General features: G+C 40.3%; 2 long non-coding RNA genes across 2 annotated transcripts in view; both read left to right on the top strand.

Annotated features, from left to right (window-relative positions):
• Nucleotides 1-18,501, top strand: part of LOC307047230 — a 69,638-nt gene that overhangs the window by 8,277 nt on the left and 42,860 nt on the right. The gene's annotated exons all lie outside the window — the stretch shown is intronic.
• Nucleotides 1,454-3,479, top strand: LOC307013982. The gene is made up of 3 exons (XR_013801115.1): nt 1,454-2,094; nt 2,803-2,850; nt 3,045-3,479. It is a non-coding gene; the product is annotated as an uncharacterized lncRNA (long non-coding RNA).

The raw sequence follows: 18,501 nt of genomic DNA, 5'->3' as shown, positions 1-18,501 counted from the left end.
GGGATAGGACTTTCCCCCGTGACAGCCAACGTACCTCTGTGTGCAGGATCAGGCTTTGGTGGTCGGCTCCCATCTCGGCGCACAGCTGGGAGAAGAGGCGAGATTTCAGGGGCCTTGATTTTATGTAATTCACCATCTGCACGGCCTGATTCAGCACCTCAGTCAACTCCGGGGGCATGGTTTTGGCAACCAATGCCTCTCGGTGCAGAATGCAGTGGTTTGTCACGATATGTGGGTTTTGTGCCCTCACCTTAGCAATGAATCCTTTCACTCTCCCCGTCATGCTCGCCGCACCATCTGTGCAAAGACCGACGCACATATTCCAGGTCAGACTGTTCTCTTTAAAATAGTCATTAGTTACCCTGAATATTTCCTCTCCCGTGGTGTGGCTTTCCATTTCTTTGCAGAATAAAAATGTCTCTTTGATGGAGTCAGCATCAACATATCTGACGTTTGCCAGAAGTTGGGCAGCCCCACTGATGTCCGTAGATTCATCTATTTGGAGGGAAAATCTGCCGCTCGCCTGCAGTTTCTCTGCCAAATGTTCCTCAATGTCTTCGGACATGTCGTCGATTCTTCTTTTGATCGTATTATCAGACGACGGCACTTTCGATAGCTCATTTGCGGCATCTGGACCCAGCATGACACCTGCAAGTATTTTGCAAGCAGGGAGGATGAGTGTCTCCGCTATTGTGTGAGGCTTCTTCTGCTTTGCAATGAGCTCCGCTAGCATGTAACTCGCCTCCATTGCCTTATCAGACACTTTCACAGAATCCAACAAACGTCCTTGCTGCCTCTGGTTCAGATCCCGCGCTCTTCTGAAGTAGTCCAAGTTACTGTGAACATGGGCGGGATGTTTGGTTTCCAAGTGCCTCTTCAGCTTGCTTGGAACCATGTTAGCATTAGCTAACTTCTCCCGACAGACGACGCATTCGGGCTGAGGATTGTTCACATCCCCGGTCCAAATGAAGCCATAAGACAGATAACTGTCATGGTACTGTCTGCTGACAGTTTTTTTCCTCTTCTCTTTCGGTGGTGGGTTGTCGGCAGTCTCTACACTGGTGGTTGCTGGTTTGCTCCGCACAAGAAAGCGCTCCATTTTCCCGCTTGCTTGTTTCTCAGTTTTAATATTGTCCTTCAGCCTTTGATGTGTCACAGTCTTATAAATCCCACCTGCGCAACTGCGTTAACAGCGGAATACGGGGTTCTGTGAGGATTATTTTTTAAATAATCGTTTTTAGGTATAGAGTTTGCCTCTGTATTATGAAATGTGTGCATACAAAGTACTGATATAGTAAATAAAAAAATAATTATTTTTGTGTAGTTGTATATTGCAATAATAACGTATGTTTGTCACAAAATCCCACGGCACACCTGGACTTGCCTCACGGCACACCAGTGTGCCGCGGCACACCGTTTGGGAACCACTGCTATAGAGAACCGCAGTGACGCGTCATAAAACCCGGAAGTAAGTTAGCATTTTTAGCACTTCCGGTTCCTTCCTCAAAAAGCAATGCATTTTTTCCATAGGGTTTTGGAAAATAGCTCGAAATAAGGTCTGTGGTTGACACAAATTTAAGAGATAAATCACGTTTTGTTCTACGACATTAAATACATCAGCAGTGACCCCACTGGGGATTTTTGAAGAGTTTACGTGTCTGAAAAACGATGGTTGTTACCGAGTGGCTGAATAGGACTACAGAAATTGTCGAGGCCGTTTTACGTCATTACGCCGAACACGTAAACACTCCCGCTAAGTTTGTTTTCCCCTGTGTTCTTCTTGAAAGCAAGTACCTGCATATCTTTAGGATCTGTATATCTATATCTGACCATTAGAATCTGCATTTTTGAAATTGTCGTTTTTAACACCGTAGTTTTACAAATTATAGAATGATTAATTACCAGTGTTTTCCAATTTTACTCTGCAGTTCGTTTCGTTAGCTAACGTTAGCTAAAGCTAGCGCTAGTAGTTAGCTACGCAATGGTTTGTTGCTTTGCTCCGGGTTGCAGCCACAGGTCTTCGCATGAAACGTGCTTGTTCTATCGTTTCCCGGCCGATGTTTTCCAAAGGGGAGTCTGGATTCGTGTCATGAGGTAAGCTGACGTTACATTTTTGTCCATGTCACGGTGAAATGTAAATGATGGGTAGTGACTGTATCGCCGTTTTAGAGATGGCGCTGCTGAAAAGACCGCAACATAAGTAAAGATAATGAATACATCCTATTAAAACCTGTGTGGCTTATATGATAAGTCTAATTAGTACAAGCAGCATAACGTTTCACCATGTAACTAAAGATTGTAGTCAGGGAAATCAGTTTGACATATTGAACTAATAAAAAATCACCTCTGGCTGGCAGAGAACTCTCGGCTCCATAGCTTCTCTTGGACGTAAAATCACATGTACATTTTACATTTATATTCAATTTAATATTCCATCCCTCACATACTTTTGTATATATAATAACTTATATTTTGTTTTTCTTGTTAGGCTGCTGCAACACAAACATTTCCCAAATTGGGATCAATACAGTAATATCTTATCTTAATTAATTAAGAAATATAACTATTATAATTAGTGTAGCAGCTGACACCTATTTTGAATATGAATTAATCTACCATTTATTTCTTAGTTCAATTTTCATCTATAAAAATGTCAAAATAGTGAAAATGTTCCCGAGACTTATCGAAGTGCAAGGTTATATCTTTAGATGTTTTGTTTTAGCCTATGTACTGTATGTCTTAATGCTCTTATATGTGACGGTGTGACTTCCATGAAACTAATATTTTATATCTTCCCAACAGACGAGCTGACAGGAAACCTAACACTCTAACAACCACAACATTGCAAAGGCGAGTAAATGTAAATTAAAAAAAATTCACAATTTTTTTATTTCTTCTTCTTTCTTGCAGTGAGGTGAAGCTGACCTTGCACTTGGTGCCAGTAAGGATGTTCCTCACGCAGGCTGAATGTTTCTCCTTCCTTACTGACACAGAAGCCCTTGATTTGCAATGCTTCGCTAATTGTCATTTCCCTGGCTCCGTAGGGACACTTTATCTCCAGCACAGCGGAAGACCCTACCAGACCATCTGGAGATGCCCCCAACAATCCTGATAGGGAGAGCCACAAATCTGACTCATGGACCTGCATCTGGGTTGCAGTGGTGAATGCCCTGACGCCCTCACATTCATTCATAGTCCCCCACTGTACAGACAAAACACCATCAATGGCCTGTTGTTGCCCTCGCACCCTGGCAATAAAGGAAGCAGTCACACGCTTTGACCTCAGGACAGCTCCAAAGTTGCTGGCAGTCAACCTTCCTTTCCTGAACAAATGCCAGTTTGGGTTGGTTCGCTGACCAGTGGTAGCCACCTGAATTGCCCTCTGTTGCTCCTCAGACAATGCCATGCTTGCCACAATTGCCTCAGGTCCCTGATGCCCAACAGATTTGATAATTTCAGGAACAGTAAGTGTTTCCAAGCTGCAGTGTTCCTCTTCTGGCTCGAGGGAGAGAAGCCAAGAAATTCCTGAAAACCTGCCCCCGAGTCTGTCCCTCAGCCAGTCACGATCTTCGGAGGTGGGCTCTCTTGTGAGCGGGTTAAATTAGTTGTTGGTTTCAACAGTCATATTAAAACAGTTACTAAATCAGCCTATTATCACCTAAAGAACATATCTAGGATTAAAAGACTAATGTCACAGCAGGATTTGGAAAAACGTGTCCATGCTTTTGTCTTCAGTAGACTGGACTACTGCAATGGTGTCTTCACAGGTCTCACTAAAACATCTATTAGAAAGCTGCAGCTGATTCAGAACACCGCTGCTCGATTCCTCACTAACACTAAGAAAGAGGATCACATCACTCCTGTTCTGAAGTCTTTACTCTGGTTCTTCACTAACACTAAGAAAGTGGATCACATCACTCCTGTTCTGAAGTCTTTACACTGGCTTCCTGTGTGTCAAAGAATAGATTTAAAAATACTGCTGCTGTTTATAAAGCACTGAATGGTTTAGGCCCAAAATACATTTCTGACCTCCTGCTAAATTATGAACCATCCAGATCTCTCAGGTCTTCAGGGACTGGTCAGCTTTCTGTCCCCAGAGTCAGAACTAAACATGGAGAAGCAGCATTCAGTTATTATGCTCCAAATATCTGGAACAAACTCCCAGAAACCTGCAGGTCCGCTGTAACTCTTACTACTTTTAAATCCAGGCTGAAGACTTTTCTTTTTGTCGCTGCTTTTAATTGAACTATTCATATCTTAGACTGCACTGTAACTTTTATCCATGTATTTTTTCTTTTAATGTTTATTTTATTAGCTTTTCTTTTTAATGACTGATTTTAAATGCCATTTTCTTAATGTCTTTCATTTTTTGTAAAGCACTTTGAATTGCCTTGTGTTGAAAAGTGCTATATAAATAAACTTGCCTTGCCTTGCCTAATAAAGATTTCATGTGACACATACAATTGATTTGTTGATGGGGAATTAATGTGAATAAATTAACTCTAGGTTAACGGTACTCTTGCTATCACTACTCACCGACACTATAAACCTTGTCCCTCATGCTAGCCCTGACAACACCGGTAAGCACACCTTCATCTAGGCTGCAATGTTACGTGTCCTGACTTGTAGTGGTTCTCTCCTCTGTCTACACTCTTCTTGTCATCTTTGTAAAACGATATCAGACTGGTAATTGACACAGCCATGACTTCTAGTTAAATTCAGTGTGGCTAAAATGAAAAGCTTTGTTAAAATATGCGAGCATGCGAAAGTCAAATTCAGCTTTATTGTCAAAAATTCGACATGTGTTATACATCCAGAAATATCGAAATATCGTTTCCCACAGTGTGACATGTATACATAAAACAAAACAAAAAGGGCCTAGATAAACGTGGTATACATTAAACAAATGTTTAAAATGTTAATATATTTAAAGTGTTCAAAGTGCAGTTTCAGTGCAAGTCAGTTGAAACGATCTTAAGTTGGCGTGACGTTGAAGTCGTGCGACCCTGCTGCTGTACTGGCTTGTAGTTCGTTTATAGCATAACGTTAGCATTTCGCTTTTGGCGACTAGATTTATGATTCAGAAATTATAAAAGTAGGGTTGACATGTGGAGATTATCCGGCTGAACAAAACGTGATCCCTCTCTTAAATGTGTGTCAACCACAGACTTTATTTCAAGCTATTTTCCAAAATCCTATGGAGAATTTGCATTGGTTTTTCAAGAAGGAACCGGAAGAAGTTTACTTCCGGGTTTTACGACGCGTCAATGCGGTTCTCTATAGAGTGGCGAAGTCCCTCTCCTTCCGGGGGAGCTCCATGGGATCTTATTTCGGAAAAATTATGTATTGAAGTCAATGGAGAGAGAAAGATTATCTTTCGATCCCGTTTGAATTGTGCCACGAATTACACATATGATGTTTTTCAATTTAAAAGATAATTTTGCAAGTAAAAAAAATAAAAATGTGTCGTAAAACTGTGAAGTAACACATTTTTTTGTGTGAAGCGCTCAATGAACTACAGCTCTGGTCTCGCACAACAACACACGTCACCAAGATGGCTGTCACTACTGTCTTAAAGGGATTGACTACCCTTACTGTCAACACGTCCAGAAGAATGATCAAACCGGTGTGACAGTACTCTTCAAAGGGTCCACGAAATATGACTACTACAACATTTTTGGTTACTTAATGTTACTTCATATTAAGGCTAATAAAAATGACAAGGCTGTAATGCTAACTAACATGCTAGCTACTAGCTAGGTAGCTAACTTGATCCAGCCCTCCTGGTCCTTTCATCAGACGGGAAGCGAAAGAACGAGCAAGAACCATTGCTGGTATGATAACAACCTGGTACTAAGCACACAGGTATCTTGTTAAAGTTATCTTATCTTAGCTATCTCTATCTTAGTGGAGGAAAACAATTGTGACATCACTTACGCAACTCTGGGATTTGTAGTCTTTCTAGTTGCGTATTTTTCATAGTCTTATATTTCAACAGTTTAACGACAAACTTTGACTTTTTTGACATGGAAATAATTGTTTAAGATTGACAAACATAGTATGTGTAATTCATGGCACAATTCGAACGGGATCGAAAGGTACGTTTTCTCTCTCCATTGACTTCAATACATTATTTTTCCGAAATAAGGTCCCATGGACCGGAAGTAGATGGGCGTGACTTCGCCACTCTATTACTTACGTGCGTACGATGTCTCAACGACCAACAAAGTCATGCTTTCAGAAAAGAAAAGAAAGGAGAGAAAGACAAGAGAGAGGGACTAAAGGGCGACAGTATGTCACCCAGTTTTTCAAAAGAAAAGGTGGGTGCGGTCCATGAGTGGTGGAAATTTGTCTGTTAGCTAAGCTTAGTCCATTGTAAATAATAATTGTAATGTTTTGCTGACATTAAGTACTGTTAATATCTTCACAGAAAATGCTGAGGTTTTTATTTCACTTCATTATCGGAGTGTTCACAAGGCATATGACAGCGACTTCCCTCAGAGTAGCAAGTTGAGAAAGGTCATGTATTATTGCTACAAAAACCTTATCTTGCAGTCTTAGTGTTGCCAACTCGTTTCTAACATGCAAAAAGACAAACACATGCGTCTATGGTCGGTGTATTTTCGACCTTTCCAATCCAGGCGAGATCTCTCTCCCCCGTCTGTGTGCGAGGGGGCGGGGCAGTTTACACACACGCAGCTGCTACATGCAGCAACACACGGCGGTTATGGCGGAGAGAAGCGCTCCAAGGTGTGGTTAAATGTTACCAGTCTTGAGGTGGACAATGCTCCAGTAGGGCCTGGCTCATTTCGTGGCATCTGCAGGCAGTGGCAAGTACTTCCGGCATCTGCCACAGAGGCCGCTACTCCGTGGTATCTGTGGCAAGTATATGCCACAGATGTGGTATCTGTGGCAAGTATATGCCACAACTTGCCGTGGCAACTATATGCCACAACCATGCCACAACTTGCCGTGGCAAGTATATGCCACAACTTGCCGTGGCAAGTAAATGCCACAAGTTAAGAGAAGGTTCATGGTAGCTGCCACTCGCCTTCCGTGGCAAATGCTGATATTTAAACCCGTATTTATCGAGTAAAATGTCGCTGTTTTGGCATGACTTTATCGGACTGATCTGTACACAAGAATGATGATCTGTTACTGATGGTCCGATCTCTATTTTTCAAAAAGATTAAACATTATATGTTCTATAGATTTTACTTGGAGAACGTGGTTTGTTAAAATAAATAAACGTGCTATTTTTATGATAATACTCAAGATATATTATTAGTAAGTTGACATAAAGATCTAACATTGTTGACCAGAGGTGGGAAATAGGCTAACTTGTATACTCACGTAGCCTACTGTACTTGTGATTTAGAAATAGTCTACTTGTGCTATAAGGATAAGGACAACCAAGCGCAAAGCCTACAAGCACTGAAAAGCTGGCAAGGGGAGACGGATGAGCATGACTCAGCGTTCTGTCAAGAACTCGAACAATATAAATTGTTCGCCAGTTTCAAAACGCAATAAAAGGGTGGATAAAAAAGCATGCATTGTGTCTCGATTTTTAATATACTGTCATGATTGTCTTAACGGAATAACATGGTTTGTTTAGATTCACTGATATCAATATCTAATAAGAATAATCTGAAGCATTTAAATAAAAATGTTCAACCAGAATTAAAATATTAAACAACAAAACAGATACAATGACATTAATCTGTTTATTAACAACGAAAATAATACAAATTAAGTACATATGCCTGGATTTAAAATAACACATTTATACATGTGTACAATCAAATATAACTGTCCTTTGCCTCATTTATAAAATATAAATCTTAGCATCTCACTAGCAGTGGCAACTGCAATCAGTTACAGCTGCCCTAAGTCTGTAGCCAAGTCTAACAACACCATTGTACACGTTGCTGTGTCAATACAGATATTTATTTTTTAATTATTTGTCTTTACTAGTAACAATACACCTGGTTATCGTAGCAAGCAGTGGAAACTCCCCTCAAGAAGCGACAATTGCCAAGGGCTTGCGTTGCAACGCTCACTTGCCAATATTTCTTTTTTTATTACAATATAGGCCTATGTTTAGCCTACTATCATAGATATAGCACGTTTGTTTATTTTAGCAAACCAAGTAGGCTATTCAAAGTAAAATTGAATATAAATGATAATTTATTATCTTTTCGAAAAATAGAGATCGCACATCAGTCCTGTGATAGTCCAGCAACATTTTCCACGATAAATACGAGTTTAAATATCAGCATTTGCCACGGAAGGCGGGTGGCAGCTACCGTAAAACTTCTCTTAACTCTGGCATCTTGTGGCAACTCCCATTCAGCATGCGCAAATGCCACGGCAAGTTGTGGCATATACTTGCCACGGCAAGTTGTGGCATATGCTTGCCACGGCAAGTTGTGGCATCTGTGGCATTTACTTGCCAGGCAAGTTGTGGCATCTGTGGCATATACTTGCCACAGATGCCACAGAGTAGTGGCCTCTGTGAGTAGTATTATTCATCCCGCTTCCATCACATCAGTATGCATAGAAAGTGACAGGTGCTGTGACAGGTCACACCTCTCCCTACTTATGCTAATGAGCTAAGTCCCGCCTCCCCTTTGTTCGAGGTGTGAGATCTCAAGTAGGTGTGATATCCCAGGTAGGTGTGAGATCCGTTGATAGGAGGGGGGTGATGTGTATTCACAGGTGTGAAAAGCCCCCACTGTTTCGCCTTATGGTGTATCATAAAAAATGTTTCAATCACATTAGTATGCATAAAAAGTGACAAGTGGGCCCGCCCCCAAGTCTATTAAAACAAAATGCCGCTTCCATCACATTAGAATGCATAAAATTGACAGAAGGGCCCACCCCAATTATGTGATGTCAGAAGACCGAAGGGGTGGAGTGAGATAAAAAAAAAAGAACCCCGTGCAGATAAAAAGCCAGTCATTTCCAATCATCAAGTCATCTTTCCAAAAAGAAAAAATGGCCAAGAGACACCTCGATATGGGTTTAATCAGCGAGACGCCTGTGACAACTTACCGCCATCCGTCCGGAGCGCCAATCAAGAAACGGCTGCAGTATCTGTGCCGGGTTCAAACACCTCCGTTCGAAGATCTTGAAGAGAAATGGCTTCTGGAAAATGAACATGTTTGGGGATACGTATTCAACTATATGGCGAATGAACTGCATTTCTACAATCTGAAGAATGGAGAAACGTATGGACCCCACAGTGTTAAAGCAACGTTGGCCTCAACAGATTGGGCTGTGTTAACTCTGGTGCCTTCCAGAGATCTCCACGCAACCATTGTATCGGAAGAAGTAGTGCATCAAGAAAACACTGTGGAACCAGCGGTGTACAAGATATGTGCAACAAAAAGCAAAGAAACACAAACAAAAAGCGAGATCAGAGAAGAGTTTTTACCCTTACCCCTCAATGTGGAGGAAGAAGAAGGAAATATCCCCCCGCCGCCAGAAGTGAAAAGAGTCCTGACAAGCACCGTCTGGGAAACTAAAAGCGGACCATCTGGGCGATGGTATTACCGCGCAAGCCGTTTGCTGACGCAGGGGGGAGGGGTTCTCTCTAAAACACAGTGTCCTGCCATCTCTCTCTGTTTCTGCTGATGTGTAAAATATACAAAATAACGTTTTATATACTTACTCTCTTGTTAAAAGGTGATGAAGTTTGTAGCGTAAGCCAGCCATCAGTGTTCTAGTTTTAAGGATCGAAGGATCCAATGTATTTTTTAAATGGAGCAGAAATAGAACTAGTCTCCCAGTGCAAGTATCTTGAACAGAGAGTGTCATATTGGACTCGCACTTGACTTTTTAAGAAACATATCCAGAAAGTATCCAATACCATTAAATTCAACTTGCAACATTTTAAACAAATTAGACCTTTTTCTTAACTGTCAATGCTGCAACGTCATACCTCCACTGTATGATTGTATCCCACATTGAATACTGTTTTACAAACTGGTCGTTTGCTTGTGCCACACACCTGAAACCCATAGAACAGCTGTTCAAGAGAGCTATCCAGGTGTTTGACAGAAAGCCACAGTCATACCACCACTGTACCATCCTTGAATATGCTGCTCATGCTCTTTCTGCATATCATGTATTTATTTTTGCTGTATGTATATATATATAAATGTCATGTTCTTATATGCTGTATGTGACGGGACTACAGATGGAAATTAGCTCAAAGCTAAAATCCGGCTAATTTACACTTGTAAGCATTATATTTGTTTTAAAGTGTTCATCAATGTGCACTACGGTAGCCCTGAAGAAAATTAAACATTAAAATATGTTATCGATGTCCCCATTCCCAGTTTGTTTTGGGAATAATTGCGATGTTTACTATTTTTTTGGTAGCTCTTAACAAAACAGAATTGTTGTAAAAGACTGCGACTCTAAAAGGCAAGTTTGTAATTTTAACACTGTTTCGATGAAACAATACATTATACAATATTACGACTTTTTGCCATATTTTTAACACAATCTTTTTTTTTGTGGTTTTAGGGCTTCAAGATATTTTTCATGTCATGCATAAACACGGTGTCATCTTTTTCCTTGAAACTGACGTGCTGCCCGTTTTACAAAACAAGTTATTTTTTAAATTTTGCTTCTTCATCCTCTGAATTTTCCTCCCCCGTCCCTCTTCCTTCAGCCAGCACAACAAGAATCAAGGTGGATCTGTGAAATGAAACACCTCTTCCCAAAGCGTGACTTCCCTATTGAGAGCATGCGTCTAGGGCAGTAGGGTCTAAACCAATTGGCCAGATAAACTAACATGCAGAACGTACGGTATGTTTGAAGACTAACCATTCATCCAGTTCAAGCTGTCTTTAAGATGTGACATTGCGCTCTGACTATTTCCCGTAAAATGGTGACAAACTATTACTTATTCTTAAATTTGACCTCTTGCTGCTTGGTTGAAAATGATAGTTGAAAAATAACTTTAAAAAAAAAAAGACTCAAACAGCGAGGGACATTATACTGGTGAAAAAAACTCTCAATTCTACAGATGACTCCCCCCACTCAACGCAATAAGTCCCTCCCTCCACTCAGCAAAGCATCTAAAACTAAGGACCCCACTAAGACGACAGTTTGAAAACTAGCTATGCAGTGTGCGAAAAAGTACACGTCCCACCGTCCGGGACGTGTTATTTACAATATCGGACAAGTAGATATTTCAATTGACTTGTCCGGCGGACAAGTGACGTTTTTCGCCCTGATTTATTGATAAATTCAGTTTACAGAAGGCAGAACTCATTCGCAAATTTACAGTGTCCGCCATTGTTTGTTTAGAAATGTTAGTTTCGGTTCTGCTTGTCGATTCCTAAGGGAATGCATCTCGCCGCTTTCTGTACAGTTAGGGCGGGGCGGGGCAGCGCTGGAAGTGTAGCACAGTGGCAGGGTTGGGAAGCAAAACTCTGTTCCGAGTAGGAACAAATAACAATTGTCCGGTACCGGGATTAATAAGAGTTGTGGGGACAGGAGGCGAGGCCGAGCCCCGCGGACCGCAGCTCTCTCTCTCTCTATTCTCCGGATCAGCTGTTCGCTGCATGGTGCAGCTCAGCGTCTCTCTCTCTTTCTACACACAGCGGATCCGCTGCCCGTTTAACAGCCTCATCTTTTTCAAACATTCTTATGTTCTTTCTCTAATACGTAATGAAGGTTATTAAGCGTTTTAGCTCCTGTGTTGTTAATATTGACCGCCATTTCCTTTATGAAGTGAAGCAGCCTCCCTGTGTCCTCGCGCTGTCCTCACATCCCCGGACCCCCAGACTCGGAGGAGCACAGGGATGTCAGTATTGTTTATGAAGCAGGGTATAGAAAGTACATTATTGAAATGAAAATACTATTTATTTACTTTTACAAACAGTGAGCAGCTGGGCAGCTGCAGCATGTAATACACATGCAGTGTTTCCCCTACCATTGTCTTGGCGGGGCGCTGCGCCCTGCCAACGGAGCCCCGCGCCCTGCCTGAAATTCAAGCTGTTTTTATTTTGTTTTTTCTTTAAAAAAAAAAAATATATAGCACCAAATTTCAACTGAAGTCATCTATCTACGGTCACTTTTCCCATTGAACATGTGCTCTTTTATTAAATAAACTAAACGCCATGTTATTTATCCAATGTGTTCATGTTTCAGTGTACACTGCTTTGCGTATTCACATTCTCCCTCCGCTCTGTTTCTGAAGGGCGGGGCTCACACACACACACACACACACACACACACACGAATGCACACACTCGCGCTCACAATCAGAGACAAGAGCGGAGGAAAGGAGGAGAACAACAAAGTGTAAAAAAGTCAAACAAATCTGCTTTATTGGCACGAGCTCTGCTGTCTGCCCGTTTGTGTCCCCCCCAAGTTTCAAATTCGTTTATTATTATTTTTTAACCGCAAGCCGTTATCGTCACGGGAGAAGGACACACACAGCCTGCCCAGGTGGACGCGCGCGAACGCGACAACGAACGTAGCGTGCGCATTCTAAAAATAGCTCACAGATGGAGCAGGTAACCCGGTTTTGAACTACAGTATTGAGATGTGAGTTGGTTTATTCAGTAAATTAGCTCAGGATAATTGGATGTTCTGTCTACACCTGTTGATGTGAGGCTAATGCAGGACTTGCTAGCTTGATGCTACCGGCATTTAGCGGCAGTGACTCAACAAATTGCCACTTAAAATGTATCGTCAGCAATGTATGACAAGTAGACTGCTTGTTTAATGTTACACTAACACCAATAGCTCAATATGATCATAACACGATTGCTTTCATATCAGAGATCAGATGAGGTGGAGCTGCCTCCAGCAATAGAGGATGAGGCAGAGAGAAGCAGCAGCAGCACAGGGTTGCAGCAGGTATGTTATATGCTGTAGTCAGGTGATTTAAATGTATCAATGAAAGGAAGAAGTGTAGACAACATGATAAGAAGGGAATACAGTTTAAATTAAAGTAATACAGTATAGTGTAACACTGTACTGTATTACTTTTTAATGTCCAAATACATTTGTTACTGTACGATATCGATAACAATAATTCACAGCTCCTCTCTGCTCCAGAGGATAACAAAAATGTGGGCGCCCCGACATTTGTTTTCGAGCAGCACCCTGCCAAGGCAGTAAACCTAGGGGAAACACTGACATGCGTAAGGACATGTGTAAGCGTGCAAGCGTCTTTGAGTTGTAGAAAAGCGCTAGGCCTTATTATTAGGCTACTAATAAGTAGCCTAATAATGAATTATTACTTATTATTATAAGCTATTATTATTAGCCTATTATCATTATATTTAAGGCCTAGCGCTTTTCTACATAGGCAGGTATCAGGCAGGTTGCAGTGTAACATCAGAGGAGACTGGGCCAATTGTACATTCTCAAACTGCACAACTTAGAACTAACTAAATAATGAAGAGATTATTTTTATATAATTGTATTCAATAACCATAAGAAATTAAACAGTATGAAGTGATTTGTAAATAGGAATACAGATTTGACTTAATGTTTTCATAAATATATTTTTCTCCCACTTTATCATGGGACTTATTTTTACCCTCTCAAAGAACCGAAAATAACCAGAATCGAAAAGCAGAACCGGAATCGTTCGAATCCAAACGATACCCAACCCTATGTGTGAAAATGTAAAATACGATGGCGAAGAAGAAGATTCCAGTGGCCCCAATTTTTGTCCATTCTGGACAAGTGAAAAATGTATTCGGACAAGTAAATTGCCAAACTCACTTGTCCATGGACAAGTACTCTCTAAAAACTTTTTCTCACACTGCTATGGATCTGAGAAAAACCAAGTCTCCCCCCGCGAGTTGCAGCCAGGAACAAACTCCTGGACTACCATCATCACCACCATTCTGGACACCCGAATCTTGAAGTACTACTGCTGCTTATTTTGCTCCTTGGGCCAAGACGTCTCTGTTTATGGACACAGTGAAATCAGTGTTGGTTGATATTGTGGAGGGGGTGACACATCGGTACAGAGAAGAAATATGCAACGGATGCCAAGTCAGTCACCCCGGCCAGAGGCAACACGATTGTCTGAATGACATGCCCGATTTTTATTCTTCAGAAACAATTACAACGTGTTAATGAAAAGACTCTGGCTCAGCGACTTCATTACTGAGATCGACCAGACTCTTATTGATAAAGAAATGTTCACGGATGATTGGAGGATCCAAGGCGCTTCGGAGGCTTTTCTGCACAATCTCAAAAATTGTAGACGACTCAAGGACAGACTTGAAAAGATACATGCCGAGTTGGATGGAGAAGAAGAAGACTAATAACCTATGGCTGGTTGAAGCCAGGGATTTTTTCTTTTTCGATACATTGAGTTTTTCTTTAAAATAAAAATGGGGAACTACTATGCAAAACGCTCGGTATATATTGATCAGAATGTAGTCAATACCCTTTTAATAAGTGTGGTGATGAGGACGATTGAAAACAGAGTGAATAGTGATCCCCGTGTAAACAGAATGGCTGAAGTTTGTAAACTAGAAGACATTTTGGATATCGTTCGTTCTGGCAGTACTATTCCTGGTCATTGGGAAACGATTGTAAACGAAACATTTAAAGTGGTCCTGGAATCTTCATTTTCCGAAAAATTCTGTAACATTACCGAAGAAATGAAACAAACATCAAAAGTGTATCATGTGCTCTCATTGTATGCTCTGTTTGTAGATGTAATGCATCTTTGTGTCAAAAACAGCATACACATGAATATTTTGACTGAAGTGAAAAAACTCCATCATGATATTTCCAGTAATCTGGGGAATTCTAAGCTGGAGACGGTCCTGGGGATGTTACAATCAGTATAACTATTGATTTTGTGTGTGAAAATGTTTAAATGTAAATAGGACATATTTTTTTTTAAATAAAAAAAAGTGTTTTTTAAATTTTAAAAACTGTTGTCTTCATTATAGCAAGGGGAGCGTGTCTGATACATGTGTATTACAGTCCTTCACATGCACTGTTGTCTTCATTATAACAAGGGGAGGGTAACAGTGAAGATGTATGATACATGTGTATTGAAACGTGCGTATTATACCCCCACAGAAACACAGAAACATGGAAACACAGAAACACAGAAAACACTGAAACCACTGAAACACTGAAAAAACACAGAAACACTGAAACACCGACACACAGAAACACAGAAACACAAAAACACAGACACAAAGAAAACACAGAAACACAGAAACACAGAAAACACAGAAAACACAGAAAACACAGAAACACAAAAACACAAAAAACACAAAAACAGGCTTGTGTGCTAGTATGGTTTTTGAATAAACACATCAGTATTTTAAAAAGTCGATGGGAGGCTGATACTATTTGACTTTTTTAAATAATGATGTGTTTATTCAAAAACCATACTAGCACACAAGCCTGTTTTTTGTGTTTTCAGTGTTTTCGGTGTTTCTGGGTGTCGGTGTTTCAGTGTTTTTGTGTTTTTTGTGTTTTTGTGTTTCTGTGTTTCTGTGTTTTCTTTGTTTTCTGTGTTTCTGTGGTTCTGTGTTTTCTGTGTTTCTGTGGTTCTGTGTTTCTGTGTTTTCTGTGTTTCTGTGTGTCGGTGTTTCTGTGTTTTTGTGTTTCTGTGTTTCTGTGTTTTCTTTGTGTCTGTGTTTTTGTGTTTCTGTGTTTCTTTGTTTCTGTGTTTTTGTGTTTCTGTATTTCTGTGGTTCTGTGGTTCTGTGTCTCGGTGTTTCAGTGTTTTTGTGTTTTTGTGTTTCTGTGTTTCTATGTTTCTCTGTGTTTTTGTGTTTCTGTGTTTCTGTGGTTCTGTGTGTCGGTGTTTCAGTGTTTTTGTGTTTTTGTGTTTCTGTGTTTCTGTGTTTTCTGTGTTTCTGTGTTTCCATGTTTCTGTGTTTCTGTGTCTCTGTGGTTCTGTGTTTCTGTGTTTCTGTAGTTCTGTGTGTCGGTGTTTCAGTGTTTCTGTGTTTTTTCAGTGTTTCAGTGGTTTCAGTGTTTTCTGTGTTTCTGTGTTTCCATGTTAAAATGTAAAAAACACTTTTTTTTATTTAAAAAAAAAAAAGGTCCTATTTACATTTAAACATTTTCACACACAAAATCAATAGTTATACTGATTGTAACATCCCCAGGACCGTCTCCAGCTTAGAATTCCCCAGATTACTGGAAATATCATGATGGAGTTTTTTCACTTCAGTCAAAATATTCATGTGTATGTTGTTTTTGACACAAAGATGCATTACATCTACAAACAGAGCATACAATGAGAGCACATGATACACTTTTGATGTTTGTTTCATTTCTTCGGTAATGTTACAGAATTTTTCGGAAAATGAAGATTCCAGGACCACTTTAAATGTTTCGTTTACAATCGTTTCCCAATGACCAGGAATAGTACTGCCAGAACGAACGATATCCAAAATGCCTTCTAGTTTACAAACTTCAGCCATTCTGTTTACACGGGGATCACTATTCACTCTGTTTTCAATCGTCCTCATCACCACACTTATTAAAAGGGTATTGACTACATTCTGATCAATATATACCGAGCGTTTTGCATAGTAGTTCCCCATTTTTATTTTAAAGAAAAACTCAATGTATCGAAAAAGAACAAATCCCTGGCTTCAACCAGCCATAGGTTATTAGTCTTCTTCTTCTCCATCCAACTCGGCATGGATCTTTTCAAGTCTCTCCTTGAGACGTCTACAATTTTTGAGATTGTGCAGAAAAGCCTCCGAAGCGCCTTGGATCCTCCAATCATCCGTGAACATTTCTTTATCAATAAGAGTCTGGTCGATCTCAGTAATGAAGTCGGTGAGCCAGAGTCTTTTCATTAACACGTTGTAATTGTTTCTGAAGAATAAAAATCGGGCATGTCATTCAGACAATCGTGTTGCCTCTGGCCGGGGTGACTGACTTGGCATCCGTTGCATATTTCTTCTCTGTACCGATGTGTCACCCCCTCCACAATATCAACCAACACTGATTTCACTGTGTCCATAAACAGAGACGTCTTGGCCCAAGGAGCAAAATAAGCAGCAGTAGTACTGCAAGATTCGGGTGTCCAGAATGGTGGTGATGATGGTAGTCCAGGAGTTTGTTCCTGGCTGCAACTCGCGGGGGGAGACTTGGTTTTTCTCAGATCCATAGCTAGTTTTCAAACTGTCGTCTTAGTGGGGTCCTTAGTTTTAGATGCTTTGCTGAGTGGAGGGAGGGACTTATTGCGTTGAGTGGGGGGAGTCATCTGTAGAATTGAGAGTTTTTTTCACCAGTATAATGTCCCTCGCTGTTTGAGTCTTTTTTTTTAAAAGTTATTTTTCAACTATCATTTTCAACCAAGCAGCAAGAGGTCAAATTTAAGAATAAGTAATAGTTTGTCACCATTTTACGGGAAATAGTCAGAGCGCAATGTCACATCTTAAAGACAGCTTGAACTGGATGAATGGTTAGTCTTCAAACATACCGTACGTTCTGCATGTTAGTTTATCTGGCCAATTGGTTTAGACCCTACTGCCCTAGACGCATGCTCTCAATAGGGAAGTCACGCTTTGGGAAGAGGTGTTTCATTTCACAGATCCACCTTGATTCTTGTTGTGCTGGCTGAAGGAAGAGGGACGGGGGAGGAAAATTCAGAGGATGAAGAAGCAGAAAAATAACTTGTTTTGTAAAACGGGCAGCACGTCAGTTTGAAGGAAAAGATGACACCGTATTTATGCATGACATACAAAATATCTTGAAGCCCTACAACCACAAAAATAAATAAAAAGGTACAAGTATATTGTGTTAAAAATATGGCAAAAAGTCGTAATATTGTATAATGTATTGTTTCATCGAAACAGTGTTAAAATCACAAACTTGCCTTTTAGAGTCGCAGTCTTTTACAAAAATTCTGTTTTGTTAAGAGCTACCAAAAACATAGTAAACATCGCAATTATTTCCAAAACAAAACTGGGAATGGGGACATCGATAACATATTTTAATGTTTAATTTTCTTCAGGGCTACCGTAGTGCACATTGATGAACACTTTAAAACAAAAATAATGCCTACAAGTGTAAATGAGCCGGATTTTAGCTTTGAGCTAATTTCCATCTGTAGCCCCGTCACATACAGCATATAAGAACATGACATTTATATATATATATACAGCAAAAATAAAATACATGATATGCAGAAAGAGCATGAGCAGCATATTCAAGGATGGTACAGTGGTGGTATGACTGTGGCTTTCTGTCAAACACCTGGATAGCTCTCTTGAACAGCTGTTCTATGGGTTTCAGGTGTGTGGCACAAGCAAACGACCAGTTTGTAAAACAGTATTCAATGTGGGATAGAATCATACAGTGGAGGTATGACGTTGCAGCATTGACAGTTAAGAAAAAGGTCTAATTTGTTTAAAATGTTGCAAGTTGAATTTAATGGTATTGGATACTTTCTGGATATGTTTCTTAAAAAGTCAAGTGCGAGTCCAATATGACACTCTCTGTTCAAGATACTTGCACTGGGAG

This window comes from Notothenia rossii, assembly GCF_949606895.1.
Source record: "Notothenia rossii genome assembly, chromosome: 7".
NCBI classification, from domain to species: domain Eukaryota; kingdom Metazoa; phylum Chordata; class Actinopteri; order Perciformes; family Nototheniidae; genus Notothenia; species Notothenia rossii.
This window is presented reverse-complemented; position numbering and strand designations above follow the sequence as displayed.